Source organism: Pleurodeles waltl, chromosome 8, assembly GCF_031143425.1.
Source record: "Pleurodeles waltl isolate 20211129_DDA chromosome 8, aPleWal1.hap1.20221129, whole genome shotgun sequence".
NCBI classification, from domain to species: Eukaryota; Metazoa; Chordata; class Amphibia; order Caudata; family Salamandridae; genus Pleurodeles; species Pleurodeles waltl.
Window position 1 is genome coordinate 347,805,016 of NC_090447.1, and position 15,072 is coordinate 347,820,087.

At 43.5% G+C, this 15,072-nt stretch overlaps 1 protein-coding gene across 4 annotated transcripts in view; it reads right to left on the reverse strand.

The window, feature by feature from the left end:
- Positions 1–15,072, reverse strand: part of USP9X (ubiquitin specific peptidase 9 X-linked) — a 1,493,361-nt gene that overhangs the window by 372,428 nt on the left and 1,105,861 nt on the right. The gene's annotated exons all lie outside the window — the stretch shown is intronic.

Sequence of the window (15,072 nt, forward strand, 5' to 3'; positions counted from 1 at the left end):
TACTGTAGCAAGTGCAGTGTTAATGCTGTGGGACCCGTGCCTTGTGGGGTTATGTATCCAATGCACCCAAATTATGGCTATATTTTACCAAAGGGTAATGGGGAGGAACAATTAATCTTGCTTGCTCCAGGACTCGCTGCACCATTGATACACCACAGGCTCTATTCTCCCGGGTCTCAGAACCATGGTCCTCTGCTGCAAGGCCTTAAGGTGGGGATGATCCCTTCTAGGGGTGTAGCTAACAATATCGCTGCAGGTATAATGGCACTTGAGCCTTGGGGTAATATGGGTCCAATTTACCCAAATTATGGATACATTTTATGTCCAGACAGGGGGCCGGGGGCAGAGAGACCCATTTACCTTGCTCTACTAGGGTCTATGGTACCATTGCTACACCAATTTCTCGTGGGCCTTGCAGTCATGATCTATTACTCTGAGGCCAACCAAACAAGGGTGGCAGGACTGTTCTTCATTTTAGATAATTGTTTTGCATTCTGTAGAAAGCTCCTGCAGGATACCAAATGTCCAACTTGTTTTGCTTACCAAGGAACTGATGCAAGCATGCAAGTTAATCAATAGAAGATGTAAAGCACACCATTTTCTGGAGTCTAGAGCAACCCAGCCCAGGTTGACACCCTAACACTGACTCTGGGAACAACCACTGTGCTAAGGTGGGAGGGGGCTAGCATTTGCTAACATGTTAACTGAGAGGGAGGATTTAATACAGGAAGTGGCCTACACAGGCCACTTTCTTAAAATGTTTACCATTAGAAGTGCTAAAAGGAGACAAACCGAGAATGAAGCAGCCCTGAACAAACAGCCCGACCCTAAAATCTTTACTTTAAGAAAATTGCCAGTTAGCTCATGAGATAATGGCAGATAAGGAATAAAATGTCGACAAACATGATTTGCCCAAGATCAAACAACTTGGTCAAGTAGTAGAACCAGGAATGCAACATAGCACTGCCTATTACAAGACACATAAGTTTCACAGTAGACAAAATGCTTGACGTGTAAAAGAGAATAAGTGTCTAATTTAAGACATGGTGTAAGTGGGTGAAAACTCCAAAATGAACTTGGTGAGTTTTGGTAACTTCCATATAAACATCTTCCTTGTAAAACCACAAACACAGTAAGTGTCCTGATATGTAATAATTGAAAGTTGGCTTCTGTACTGTGGAGGGAGCCTTTGGGATAGGTGGATGGAGATGGAGCCTGTTCTTGACTTTTGGAAGTTAGGGGCTGATTCTTGTCATTGTGGACTACAAGGTGTGGTCCAGTGGAGGAAGAGCCCTCAACTGTGCCTTATAGCTCTAGACCATGGTGGGAAAGGCTGTCCCCTCCCTTGAGCTTCACAGACCTATCCAAGCGCTTCAAGACTCGAAGAAGGGCCATACACTGGCCTTGCGGTGCTGAACCATGGGTGAGGGACTTGAAGGGGTGGGTTTTCTCCCTTGGATTTCACAGTTTTGGTCAAGCACTGTGATGCCAGAAAAGTGGGCTCTTGGTTTGCTTTTGATTACTTCTGAATCCCAAGTGATAATTTTTTCCAGTTACTTTCCTGTCTGCAAACAATTGTTAATGTCCCCACATACCAGTCCACCTGTGAAATGGCAAAACAAATGGATGGACCATTATAGAATGACTCACTGCCATTATTGTCTTTCACTAGAAGCACTACACAGTTTTAGTAAGTATGATGTTGGTCTCTGTTACCTTGCAGCATAATAAATGCTTTTCCTGATCAGAGGCTAGTGCCCTGTGAGATTAACAAGATCAAAAGAGATCCACCAGCGAGGGCCTACCCCAATTTGCAGACCTCTGCTCTACACCATTTGCCTTTATGTTTTGCACATTTCCCCTCTGAAAGACTTCACTATGTTGATGAGGCATAAAAATATTACCATGGAGGTAAAATACTGGCCAGATGCAACGCTAGAGGCCTGGCCTGCCTCCCTTGGGGATTTAAACCATAGTCCAGGTCTGAGAGGCCCAAGGAAATGGGCCAATTAGTAGGCCAAGCTAGCATTATTATTTGTGTTTGAAAATGTGCATTCCAGGTGTTCTGCAAAATTGGGAGAAATCATATGCAAAGAAAAGGAGAAGTATCTCAAGGCTGTTAAGTCTGCACCATGCTAATTAACGAAAGGAAATGCATTCTGGAACAATGTAAATGGATAATTAATTGGTATCGGAACATTTAAAGGCTTCATAGGCCATTGATAGGGGCGTTGTGTCTGTCTCATGGCAAATGACGTTGAATCATTTTATCCTACGTATGATTGTATTTTATTATTTTCTGGTGTTTTACAGTGTCTTGAGTGATGCCTTTAATAGAAGTCAAGATATTTTCAACAGTTGTATTTGCTTTCAAATCTTATCTTGTTTTGGATATCTGGGAAACCATCTACCACACTAGCCCCCCTAAGGGTGTTACACAGGCTACAACACACCTTACAAGGGAATGAATAAATGTGATCATATATTTTACCCTTGATAGAACTACACAGATTCTCCCTGCCATATTGAAACCCATCTGTATCATTTAAAGTGCTGTCACAATACATTAACATTCGACAAAACATCTAGCTTTCCTACCACTCCTAGATGTGATGCTTGTCATTGAACCTGTACAGTGCTCTGCTGCCTTTTGGCAAAGTTTGCACTCTAGAAGTACCACATACACACGACTGACGCTCCTGACTACTTGGACGATAATCTTGCCATTATCAGTGGCTCTCCACACACCCCTAGCAAGGACATCTTCAGACATAAGAAGTGCTAAAACGAAATAAACAAGCAAGAAGCCTTCCCCATCTATGCACCAAGGATTGGGAGGATATCCCCATATCTACACAGACAGCACAAACCCAGCTCCAATTTAGAAACAATAAACACTCAACTCTTAAAAAAAAAAAAAAAAAAACGAGAAAAAAAACAAACGAAAAAAAAAAAATCATGATGCAGTTAAATTTGACAAATGATCTACTCCTGCTATCATGTTGACTGGGTCTTTGACCTTGTACAGCATTTCACAGCATTTTGACTAGTTATGTGTTATACAAATGCTGCTTGCATACATAACTAATACAATCTGGGAACAAATAGTTAGCATAGAATTAAAGATATACATTTTGGAGAGACCTTGGCCAAACCTTTTCATCCAGTGTGACTAAAATAATGTATTCCCACTTGACAGAAAATTAAAAATGTATGTATTTAATTAGTGTCAATGTTTAGGTTTTTATTGTTTTACTGATAGGCAACTGATGGCACTTCCTGTGATGTCACTTCCTGTGATTTCACATTGAGTGCAAATTAGAGGGGCATCACAGATTCCCCTTCTGCCCAGAGCCCCAAAAGTTCTAAAAACGGTTCCATAGTTAGGACCAACTTTCTCATAGACAAAACACTTTTTGCTTTGTTAAACTTTGGTGGCATTTGACAAATCTTCACACAATTTTCAAAACTAGTACCCAAGTTAAACCAGCTGCTATCTGGAAAGTTTCTGGGTGATTCATCAAGTGAGGGTTGAGAAAAAGCGGGGCGGTGTGGAGGGGGTCCCAGAATGCTTTTTACCCATTCTAAGACTATAGGGATTTTGCATTCTTTAGACAAGGCTACAGCCCAAACCACTGAACTGAATTGCACCAAAATTAGCAGGAAGCTAGATTTTGGACCACATGGCGTGCTTTTGTGATTTCCTGTGAATCTCTTCAGTAGTTTCGGAGTTATTAAAATGAAAAAAAACATAGATATCCAGGGATGCAGAGGATCCGCCAGTACCCGCAGACCAAGGGAAAAAAAAAAGCCCTGATTGACTGGTCACAACCTGATAGAAAGTTGCTGCTGCCATTTTGTTTCTTAGCTAGGACACCGGAGAGAAAACTAATAAAAACACATATAAGGGGTCAGGTCAAGGACAGAGGGACCCCCATAGGACACATGAAAGGGTCTCGAAGGGACCCTTCACAGGCAAAACAAATTGCCTATTTTCATATCTTATTTTTTGGGCCAATCTGCTGATCAACTGCGGCGCACAGCTCGACCACTGCACCCCCCCCCCCCCACCCCCTTCCCCAAAAAGTGCAAATCTGGGATTGATCTGCAGATCCGAAGCCCAATGTGAAAAAAACACATCACCCTCTCCAAAGGCAATGGTCAAAGGCCACACCATGCAGCCAACCAGGTATTTATATATTACTTTCTGTTAGAAAATAAAATGAAAATTCACTGAAAAAAACACAGGTTATAGGGACGTTATAGTTAGGTCCACGTTTTATCCACAAAAAACCATAAAAGCAGTTATAGTTATACTCATAGTTATACTTAACTGAAGAAACTAAGTCATGCTGGAAAGTAACTTTAGGACACAAAGTATAAATATATATATATATGGAAAATGTTACCCTGTAAGCATCTGTTCGAGGTGTAGTGCTGTAGATTGATATGCTGTGCACAATTTTGACACCTAATGTTGGGTTCGGGCGTGTACAACCTACTTTTCTTCTAAACAAAAAAGTATTTTCGATTCACAGGACCAATTGACTCCTCTTATTCCTGGTATTACCCATGGGAGTCAGCTCCGTTATCTATATTGTTTTCTCCATGCATGGAGGGTGAGATCAAAGCTGGAGTATAAAGAATGGAGTAAAGATGACCATGCATCGCAGAGAAATTAAAGAGTACAGTAAAAATAATATCTGCAACAAAGTCAGGTGACCGGCGAGCAGGGTGTGTGGATGTGAATCTACAGCACAACATGCCACAAACAGATGCTTACAGGGTAAGTAATATCCTCAGTGTGTGGCATGGGAGCTGTAGATGCACATGTTGTGCATAGACTATAAAGCAGTCCTACCAAAAATGATGGCCCAGCTTGAGGACATTGCAGAACACTGGGTAAGTGTATGTAGGAGAGCCTGGCCAACTCTAGCTTGCTGTCCGGCCAGGACATTCACACAGTATTGTTTGGTAAAGCTATGAAGGGTGGACCAGGTAGCTGTTTTACATGAGTCAGCCAGTGGTATATTACCTAAGAAAGTCATAGAAGCCCCTTTCTTCTGAGTGGAACAAGATCTGAGATGCTGGGCAGGCTTCTTTTAGCTTTGCATAACGTGTCGGTATGCAGCTGACCAACCAGCATGTCCTTTTTGTGGTTTGGAACAGAACATAAATAGCTGTTGTGTCTTATGGAAAGGTTTTGTCATATATATGTATGCAGTGTTCAGAATGCGTTCTGCTGCAGTCTGAGGGTGTGAAAACAAGACTGGCAGCTCAATTGTCTGGTTAAGTTGGAAGCTAGATTTATTCATCTTAGTGAGGAATTTTGGACTGGTTCTAGGAACCACCCTATCCTGAGGTACCTGTAAGAACGGCTCTTCCAAGGTCAGAGTGCATTTTACTACTCATCTTAGGGAAGTGATTACTACAAGGAAATACACCTTCCAAGACAAGAATTGCAGGGGGGCAAGAGTAAAGTAGTTCAAAAGTAGACCCGTGAGCTTAATGAGGACTATGTTAAGGTTCCAGACAGGAGCAGGGGACGTCTGGGGCGGAATTACCCTTTTGAGGACTTCCATGAATGCCTCAATGACTGGTATTCTAAGTAATCTAACATGCTGCCTATTCTTTAAGTATGCAACTACAGCAGCCAGGAGTAAATGAACAGAAGTGTAGGCGATGCCTGACTTCTGTAACTAAAGGAGGTTACACATGATGTATTGTACAGATGCTGTGAAAGGACTGATATTTTTAAGGAAGACAATAGTGCACAAAAACTTTCCATTTGGCTGCTTAACAGCCTCTAGTAATAGGCCTGTGTGCCTCTTTGAGAATAGACACACACACACAAACACACACACACACACTTCTGGTACGTTAAGGTAACCACACTTTAAGACCTCATCAGCCATATAGCAAGGTTGAGCTGCTCAGGGATCGGGTGTCTGAGTGCCGTGATTTTGTGAGAGAATTTCCAGCCTGCTTCTTGTGTTGGGCTAGAGAGAACTCTAGCAGCATGGAGTACTGCAGGCATGCGCAGGTTGGTGCCACTAAGATGAACGTGAGGGATGTCTGTCTCAGTTCCTGACCTATAACGGAAGAAGTGGGATAGACGGAAAAGCAGAGGCAAATATCACTGACCAACTCATTCACAGTGCAATGTCCATGGGTGTGGTAGTCTGGCCGCAAAGTTTGGGTATTTTTTGCATTTTCCGTGGTCTATCTGTGGGAGCCTCCAACAATGAAAGTACAGAGGATAGCCTGGGGGTGGAGTTCCATTTGTGAACTTGTTGGTGTGACCTGCTGACCACATCTCCCAGATCACTGTATACTCTGGGAATATACTGAATGAGAAAATGTACTCTGATATACTGTCCACAACCAGATGCTCCGAGCTACACTGGACAGCAGTGGTGAATGTGTGCCAACTAGTTCTTGTAAGTGGAACATGGCAGTGTGTTGATTGTGGGTAACAGAACTGTCTTGCCTTGGATGAGAGAGTGAAATACCCAGATCGCAAGCTCAATGGCCAGCAGCTCCAGGAGACTGATGTGAAAAGTTTGTTGGGAAGGGGTCCTTTGACCTTGAACAGTGAGATGATCGAAATAAGTTGCCCAACCTGTGAGTGAGGGTCCATGGTGATAGCCTCTTGGGGAACTGGGTGCAGGAAGGCCTGCTCTAGTAATTGGTTGTTCGCATTCCACCACTGCAGAGTGATGTGTGATGCCCGAACCAACACTAGGTCCTCCAGATGACCCTCTGCTTGAGATCACTGTGCTGCTCTGCACTCTTGGAAAGGACACAATTGGTGCCTTGCATGGGGGACTATAGTGATAGAACAGGCCATCATGCCTGCTAAACGCAACACAGTTTGGACTGGCACCTGACGACCTGGCTGAAAAAGAGGTAGCAGGTTTTGGAAGGCTTGTACTCTTGCTGGGCTGGGGTAAGCTATTCCCACATGTGCACCTAGAATGGCCCCAAGGAAGGGCTGTACTTGAATGGGCTGGAGGTGGGATTTGGTCAGATTGATGGTGAAACCCAGACTGTGCAAGGTGTCAATTGTGGTCTAGGTGTGCTTTAGGAAGAGCTGCTGCGTGGTGCACTTGATCGGCCAGTCATCTAGGTAAGAGAACATGTGGATGCTACTCATCCTGAGATGAGCCGAAAGCCGGCATTTATCTTCTTATTTTCCTGGTGAGGAGGCCTTGGGTGTTTCCTGGCTGTATGAACCACAGGAAAGAGACAGGGGGTTACTCTTCACAAATGTATTGAGGGTCACTTGGGAGGTCTTGAACTTCCTCTCCACTTTAGGCGTGATAACTCTCGTCTTAACTGGCTCCTTGAAAATCTCTGTGGCAGGTTTGCTAACTCCCTTGAGCACGAAGAGGTACTGGAGGGGGAGCTGGGTAGAGGAAAGGGTTTCCACAAGAAAATCATTCTCTTCTTGTTGCACAAGGAGTTCTACATTGGTTAAAGGGGCAGCCCTATGTAGAACCTCATGGTATAAAGTAGCATCATCTGGAGGAGAGGTTTCAGCAGGGTACAGGTCTGAGTCTGTCTGCTGGGTTTTATATCCTAGTCTTCCCAGGGAGTCTCGGCCCTGTGGGGGCATGAGCATCATATGGGTCACAAGGAAACCTAGGACTATCCACTCTCCCCAAGTGTGAGGAACCCCGAGGAGAGTACTGTGGAGACTCCAAAGGCAACATAGAAGAAACAGGGGGAGGATGAATAGGGAGGATGAAGGACGATGACGAACAGGAGTTAGTGGAGAGGTAACCATTTAATGTTGTTTTAGTCTTTTTGGGAACAGGAAGCACTGGGGAAGTTGATGGTCTCCTCATAAGTCAGTTTTCTCTTATGAGGAAGAGACTTTCGGCACCTGTGGAGATTTTGCCAGGATCCAACCGGTGCCTGGCTGAATATGGATATGTTGCTGCCAAACATCAAGAAGTTCCTGCAGTTGCTCAAGAATTGGCTTTCAAGTCGTTGAACGCAGCCGATGAGGCAGTAGTAAATGTCGGCCAAGATGTAATATAAGAGGGTTGGTGCCCAGAAGGTGTCGAGCTCGACCTCGGCTCCGAGGGTCTCAATACCATACTCTGCCTCAGCTTTGAATGCTTCGATGCAGTTGGTCTCTGCTCCAAAACATTTGGCTCCATGCCTTTCACGTCAGAGGGTGATAGAGGCCGCACTTCTGGTTTAGGCGTTGAAGTGGTGGACGACGCTTGAATCTTCAAGGAGGACTTTGGCACAGTGTGTGGAACACAAATCGGTCCCAGTTAGTACTGTCCGTGTCGATCAGGGCCAGAAGGCAGTGGAGCCCCAGGCACTTCAGAGGTGTCACGGGAGCTCAAGGCTGGCGCTGCTACATCATGAGTTAATCAAGAGCGGGGAGGGGTAAAAGTACTCACTAAGGTTTTCTTTCGACGCAGTGCAAATGAAGGCTTTTCTGACTCGACTTCCGCCAAGGAGTCTATACTTTCCTGGAGAAGGCTGCCTTTATTTCAACACCGAAAGCATCCACTTCTATTCTATGACTTCCGACCACTCTTGCTCAAAGATGTCTGGGATGTCTTCCTCCTCTTGTCTATGCTCCATGGCAGCCGAGACAAAGAAATGAAAGCGTCTGTTCCAAAGAGTCTTTTTGTTATGGAACGCGAGGCATGCAGAGCAAGTCTTCACAGTGGTCAGGCTACAAGCAAAGATTGCTGACTTCATGGAGGCTGGATCTTGGGTACTTGGCGCATTAAGTAGGACAGAAACCGAATGGAGTCCTTCACATCAAAGGGACATTCTCAATCTGGGAGTTGAGAAATTGGTGACCGACACAGAGTAGGAAAGGCTTGCGATGGTGTAGACCAACAAAAAAGCAGGACTATTTGGAACAACCTACAAGGAAACGAATCCAAGGGCCCACTGAGAACACCACACAGCATTGAACTGGAGCGGACATCGACAAGTCTGAAACCAATGGCAGAGAAAAAACAAACAATGGAGCTGTTGCCCATAATGAATACCCCTAATAAGTAGAGTCGCTAGGTCCTGTGACTCGAAAAGTGTTCTTCTGAAGAAAAACACGTTGTACACGTCCGAGCACTAGGACAAAGCAGGTATATCTACAGCTACACATGCCACAAACACATTTATAGGTAGGGAATTCTAATAACCATTCAGGCAATACTATAACCATTAGGCTGATAAAATGCATAGTAATTAGACAAGGACTAGGCCAATCTATTGGGGAGAGTAGGAATGTGTTTTGTAAAATGTTTGATTTATTTCTAATATTCATCTTGTTACATATTATGCTATGATTGCCATACTAATAACCATCATTTTGTCACATAAGATTAATGTATTACTATCTCATAATAAAGAACATTTTATTATAAAATACTAATAAATGTGTGTTTACACTTTCTAGGGGGCAGGATGGGGATCTACATGTGTATGCAATACCCTCCCTACCCCCCTGCAAATTACAGTTACTTTGACAGGACTTTCTTACTATTAGGAAATGCTACATAAAATTCCTCTTGGGGCTTAGGAGTTCTAACTGAGCGTACTTCCTCCACCTGCCCAGAGCAGTTGGGGTAAGGATAATGTCATCCCACCCCCCAAGAAAACCTGCATCTGCTTTTTCGCAGATTCATAAGCTTAAATCAGACTAGACAGCAGTGTATAAATACTGCAGACCAAGGCAAAGCATCAGCATGCAAAATATGGCACATATTCATTTAAATGCGAGTCAAATGTGCACACGGTAGACAGAGAGACTCAGCTTTTGAAACAGCTGTTGCAAAACTGCCTGCCCAACAGCTGTCTCTCTGGATGTCTCTTATCAAAACTTAGACAGTAGTACCTTGTGAAGGTGTGGTAGCTATTCCATGTTGCTGCCTTACATTTGTCTGCCCAAAGGCAACCCTGTAGTTTGCTGCTGTTGTAATGACCCCACTTTTGGGGACTGCTGTTAAGGCAATTCAAGGTGTTATACACCGCTTAGAAAGTTAACCAACTTTTTGTAGACAACCAAGAAAAAAAGCTCAATCTAACTTCCTGAAACTCCTGATTGTTTCCAAATAGAGCCTGAGAAATTTGTAGTTATCCAAAGAACGGATTGTTCTGGGAAAAAGGTCTCAAAATAACTAGTTAAAGTAGACAAAAATCAGTTTGTACTTTTGGTATGAACTTTGAATTGGTTCACAAAGTCACTTTATTTTTATGCTACTGGACAAATGGATCTTTGCTCATAAACGCCTGGATCTCGCAAACTCTACTGGCAGATGACAGTTCCAACAGAGTCACTACTTTGAAATTAAAGGATCTAATGGGCCTTTCATTAAATTACTCAGCACTGTGTTGAGCTCTCACTTACCAGTCTGACTAGATGGTAGGACTCCGACCAATCCTGAGTCGAGCATCGAGCCACCATCAGTTTCAGGGACTGCTCCCTCAAAGTCTTCAGATACATGGCCCGACACTCTGAGTGCGACTTCGAGTCATGGTTGCGCTCCAGGCACCAAAGGCATACGATGTACAGATCCTTCACTGACATTACACAATGACAAGAACCACAGGGTGTAAACAGTCTTCCTCGATGACATCCTCATCGAACCAGGAGTTGAAAACTCGAAACATCTTCCACAAAAAGTCGAAAAGCCAGAAAATGACCGAGAGGTAGCTTTCTTTGGATCAACGCTAGCTGGTACGAAAAGAACTTATGTGAGCGTGCCAGGGTAGCAGCTATATAGGACCAGCGACATCATATCTGGCGCGGACAATGCCGACGGTTGACATGGAGCCGATCAATACCACCTAACCGTGCACAGGGGTACTGCTCAGAAAATTGTCCTGATCCAGTCTAACACCTGGGGTAAATTCACAAGTAAGGAATCTGCAACTAGAAGACTATCAGATAAAACTCCTTAGTACTACTTATTTGTTTTATTCACTGATTCAAATAGGTAACTTTAAAAAAGAATATGTTCACGTAATTTTTTTTTTTTTTTTCTTTTTTTTTTTAGGTGCATGCACCTACAAAACGATGCGACAGCTTTGTCAGGTCACTTTTTTTTTCATTTACCTTGTTAGCCACCCTGTGCAACATCGGGGTGCCGCACAGCAAGTCTAAAAATGACTGGCAACAGTCCCAACGGTCACAAGGCCGCACCACATGGCTTGGCACTGAAGAGCCTTCCCAGAACTATCATGGGTCACTTCCTTCTGTCTAGTCCCTTAAGCTATTTCCCCTTCTTGGCAGCCTCTCATTCATGCAGGTATATCTGCAATATCCTACTCCAGCAGTCAGTGGACTTTTTCGGTCTTCCCATCAGGGGAATAGAAAAACAAAAGGCATAAAAGAGGGAGAGAGTTTATTACTCAGCTGCCATTCAAAGTGAGATGGTGGGGGAAGGTAACACCTCTAAGGAAGAACGGATCAGGAAAGGGCAATGGCTGTCTATACATTTCTTCAGAGTTGTTGTCTTCCATCCTCCAACACCAAAGAGTCTGGGCCAAAGGAATGTGCTGAAGTCATGAAATATACACTCCTGTCTGGCAGATTCTCTTATCCTTCATTTTAGGTTTAACCATGCAGAGAACCAAATAGATTCTTTTGGCTACCAAGCAAAGAAAACACGCTCATCCTACTGCACACAAAGACAGAACGTATACCTGTGCAATCCATGTCCTATAAGGAAGGAATGATGGATCCATTTTTTTTAAAGTGTAGTTTAAGTTTTCAAGCTGAACATCACATTAGTGGCAACAAAGGGCTCAAAACAAGGCATTGTCATCCAGCAGATTACATGACAGTGTCTTCCGTACAATGGCATACACAGATATAACAATATATTACAATGAGGAAGCTAAGTACTACATGTGATGAATGCCCGTTGTGCTACAGGTGCCCCAACACATCCATATCTTTCAACATATTTCGTCCCTCTTCTCTAGCGTAGGTGGAAGTAGAGAGTTACACTGCATCAGCAGTTGCAATTGCTGATCGAGGAGTTGTGGCAAAATGTTAGTCTACATTTAATAAAATTATAAATGCCTGTACGAAGTGCAGTGCTAAGGGTCTTGCACCCTGCTATGCAAGTACAGTAATTATGGCTTCCAACATTGACAGTGGTAGTTGGCCCTTAACCAGGGCCGCATTGTACCAATCTAGCCAAGGGCCAGAATAGCAGAGAGCTCTTTATAAAACTCGAGCAGGAGCAAATTTGCCTTTCTAGGGCTGTGCTCCTGATGAGCCAAGCTATCACATTTTTAACATCCTCGAGTATAAAGAAGGAGCTGAGTATCTTGTTCAACTCGCCATTGTTAAATATCCAGCTACAACAACAAAGTAATGAATGGAATGTTGAAAAAAATCTCTTGCCATCATTCAGGGAGCATTCCAGTCTGCTGTTTTTTCACCCACCATGCTACTCTAGACATAGTCTGCCTTATGGAAATAAAAAACGGCCCTGCTCTTTTTGGGTCAGCCCGTCCAGAACTGCCTGGCAAGGGGCATTCCACAGTTGAACACAAGCAACTCTAGAACTGATTCAACATACTTGGATCCCACCACTGAGGTATAGCTTGTGCCTCATGGTACAATGAGTACAGGACCCACGTCTGGGCATATCTGTCGCACCAGGGGAACAAACTGCAACAACAAGGTGATGGATGAAATGCCAATGGCAATCACTCAGAGCCTCATTCCAGTACAAATACTTTATTTTCCCATCAATGGACCCTTGCCTATGTTTAATTTCTTTAACTAAGGCTGAGAACACAGGGTTAATGGTTTAAGGAAACACACGTCAGCTGCTGGTCGTCTGAATGCAAGTAAACTACCTTGCCAGCTCTGCTACTGGGAGTCACCTGCTTGAAAGCAGCATTAAGACCTTGACCAGACACGATTTGCAGAGGTCCCAAGACAGACACAAAGCTACCCCCTCCAGTACTTGCACGTTATGCTCACCTCCGCAGCAGGCACCCTAGCATGCATGCTGCGCTAAGGGCTCACTATAATGTCAGACAGAGAAATGGCACCTCAGTGACTCTGCAGAACTCCACTGATCCTGGGCAGGTGGTGATTCGCTCTAGAAAGCAGATGGTGCAGTCAGAAAAGCAGTGTTTACTTTGGAACAGCAGAGTTATTCGCTCAAGCAGGCATTTTCCTGCGTTGTTCTCTGGTACCACCAAAGACCAGGTTTGCAAGTAACTAAAAGATCAATTTAAAACAGGAGAGGACATTAGGAAAATCTCCCTGTGGCAGACAGATAAAAAGGTCTAGTCTGCTGCCACCATTGTCGTCCATCAGAGCTTGTCGAGCCAATACTATTCATTCTCAATAAAGCAGGGTACACATGGTGTTCCCTTCCAAACAACAGAGCCCCAATTCCAGTCACTGTCCAGCTCTTACACGTGCCATACAATTATTTTGTGTGTGGAGACTACAAATTTTAAAGAACAAAAATCAGAAACATCCTATACAAAGTTGGAGAGGTCAGAGCCATGAACCTTTCCCTTCCCAAAAATTCATACATCTTTTGAGTCTACAATTGGCACCAATTTTATTAGACGTATGAAGTCAGAGGTGGCCCTCAACTGGTTGAAAACATCGGGTCTGTTTTAATATGCAACTTTCACCTAGTCAAGATCAAGCAGCAAGGTCAGAATCTCAAGCACTCTGGGTTTCTCCTAACTACAGTATTCATTTCTTCAGATGCTTTCTCTCAGGACGGGAAGGATGGCGTATTATCACCTCATGCAGTTTATATTCCTCACTAACAATTTTATTCCTTCACTCATTCTGCTCAAGAAAGTTTCACTCAATTGGGTCTTTATTAGGTAATGAATATTATAACTCCTCCAGGCCACGTTCCTCTGCTTTCAAAAGACTAAGGGCCAGATGTATCATTAATTCCAATAGCGATTACCAAATTGTGATTTTTTGCGAATTGCAATCAAGTAATCTCTATTGGAATGTATGAAACTCTAGGAGTTTCATATGGTGATTCGCAAGGGCTCGCAAATGGACCTACCTCATTAATATTCATGAGGTAGGTTGCAATTTGCGACCCACTGTGAATGGGTACAATCACAGGGATGGTGGCCTGCTGGGCTCAGCAGACCACCATGTCCGTGATTGCTTTTAAATAAAGCCATCTTTTTTGTATTTTTTAAATGCAGCCCATTTTCCTTAAAGGAAAACAGGATGTGTTTAAAAAAAGGAAAATGACAAGTTCCCTTATTTTTTAAGAATAGGCAGTGGTCCGTGGGACCACTGCCTGCTCTTAAAAAATCCTTTTGCATGCACTCACAAAGGGGAAGGGGTCCCTTAGGTGTTAACTGCAATTGTTTTGTGACTACATTCACAGTCACAAAACAATCATACATACCTCTGCGATTTGGTATTAGGAAGGGACATCCTTGACACACCCCTTCCTAGTACCGAATCGGTATGTAGTCGCAAATACAATTTGCGATTTGGTTACAAGTTACCGAATCACAAATTGGACTTGATACGTCCCAAATTGCATTTCTGCGACTGCAAACGGCCCGTTGGGTCGTTTGTGATAGCAAAATGTTTGATACATCTGGCCCTAAATGCCATAAGTGAGATGCGCTTTTCTACTTTTGTGTTAAAGTTCAGAAAAGCAGTTGTATAGCCAGATGTAGACATAATGAAGTGCCACTGGTGTGCGTTGAATTGAGGATCGACAGCCTTTATGTCATTTCACTTTTCTCTATTTTCTGTGCTTTTGGAATATTGGAGCAGGAGGAAAAAGCTGCAATTACCTCTAAAATATTTTGGACATCAAACTTAAGTGCTTCATTTTCCTTCAAGTTGCTTTACAGCCTCCTGCAGTGGGGGTAGGGATTTATATCTGTAAGCCTCTTGCCTTAGGTCCAAGGGTGACCTGCTCTCCGATTAAGCGCAAGCAGGAAATAGGGAAGAGAGTAAGGCCAAGACTGTTTTGTCTTCCTGGTGGAAGTTTTAATCCCACCATTTTCAAGTACATCAAGATGCTAAAGTGAATGATACTGTAAAGTGTTTATGAGCTATTA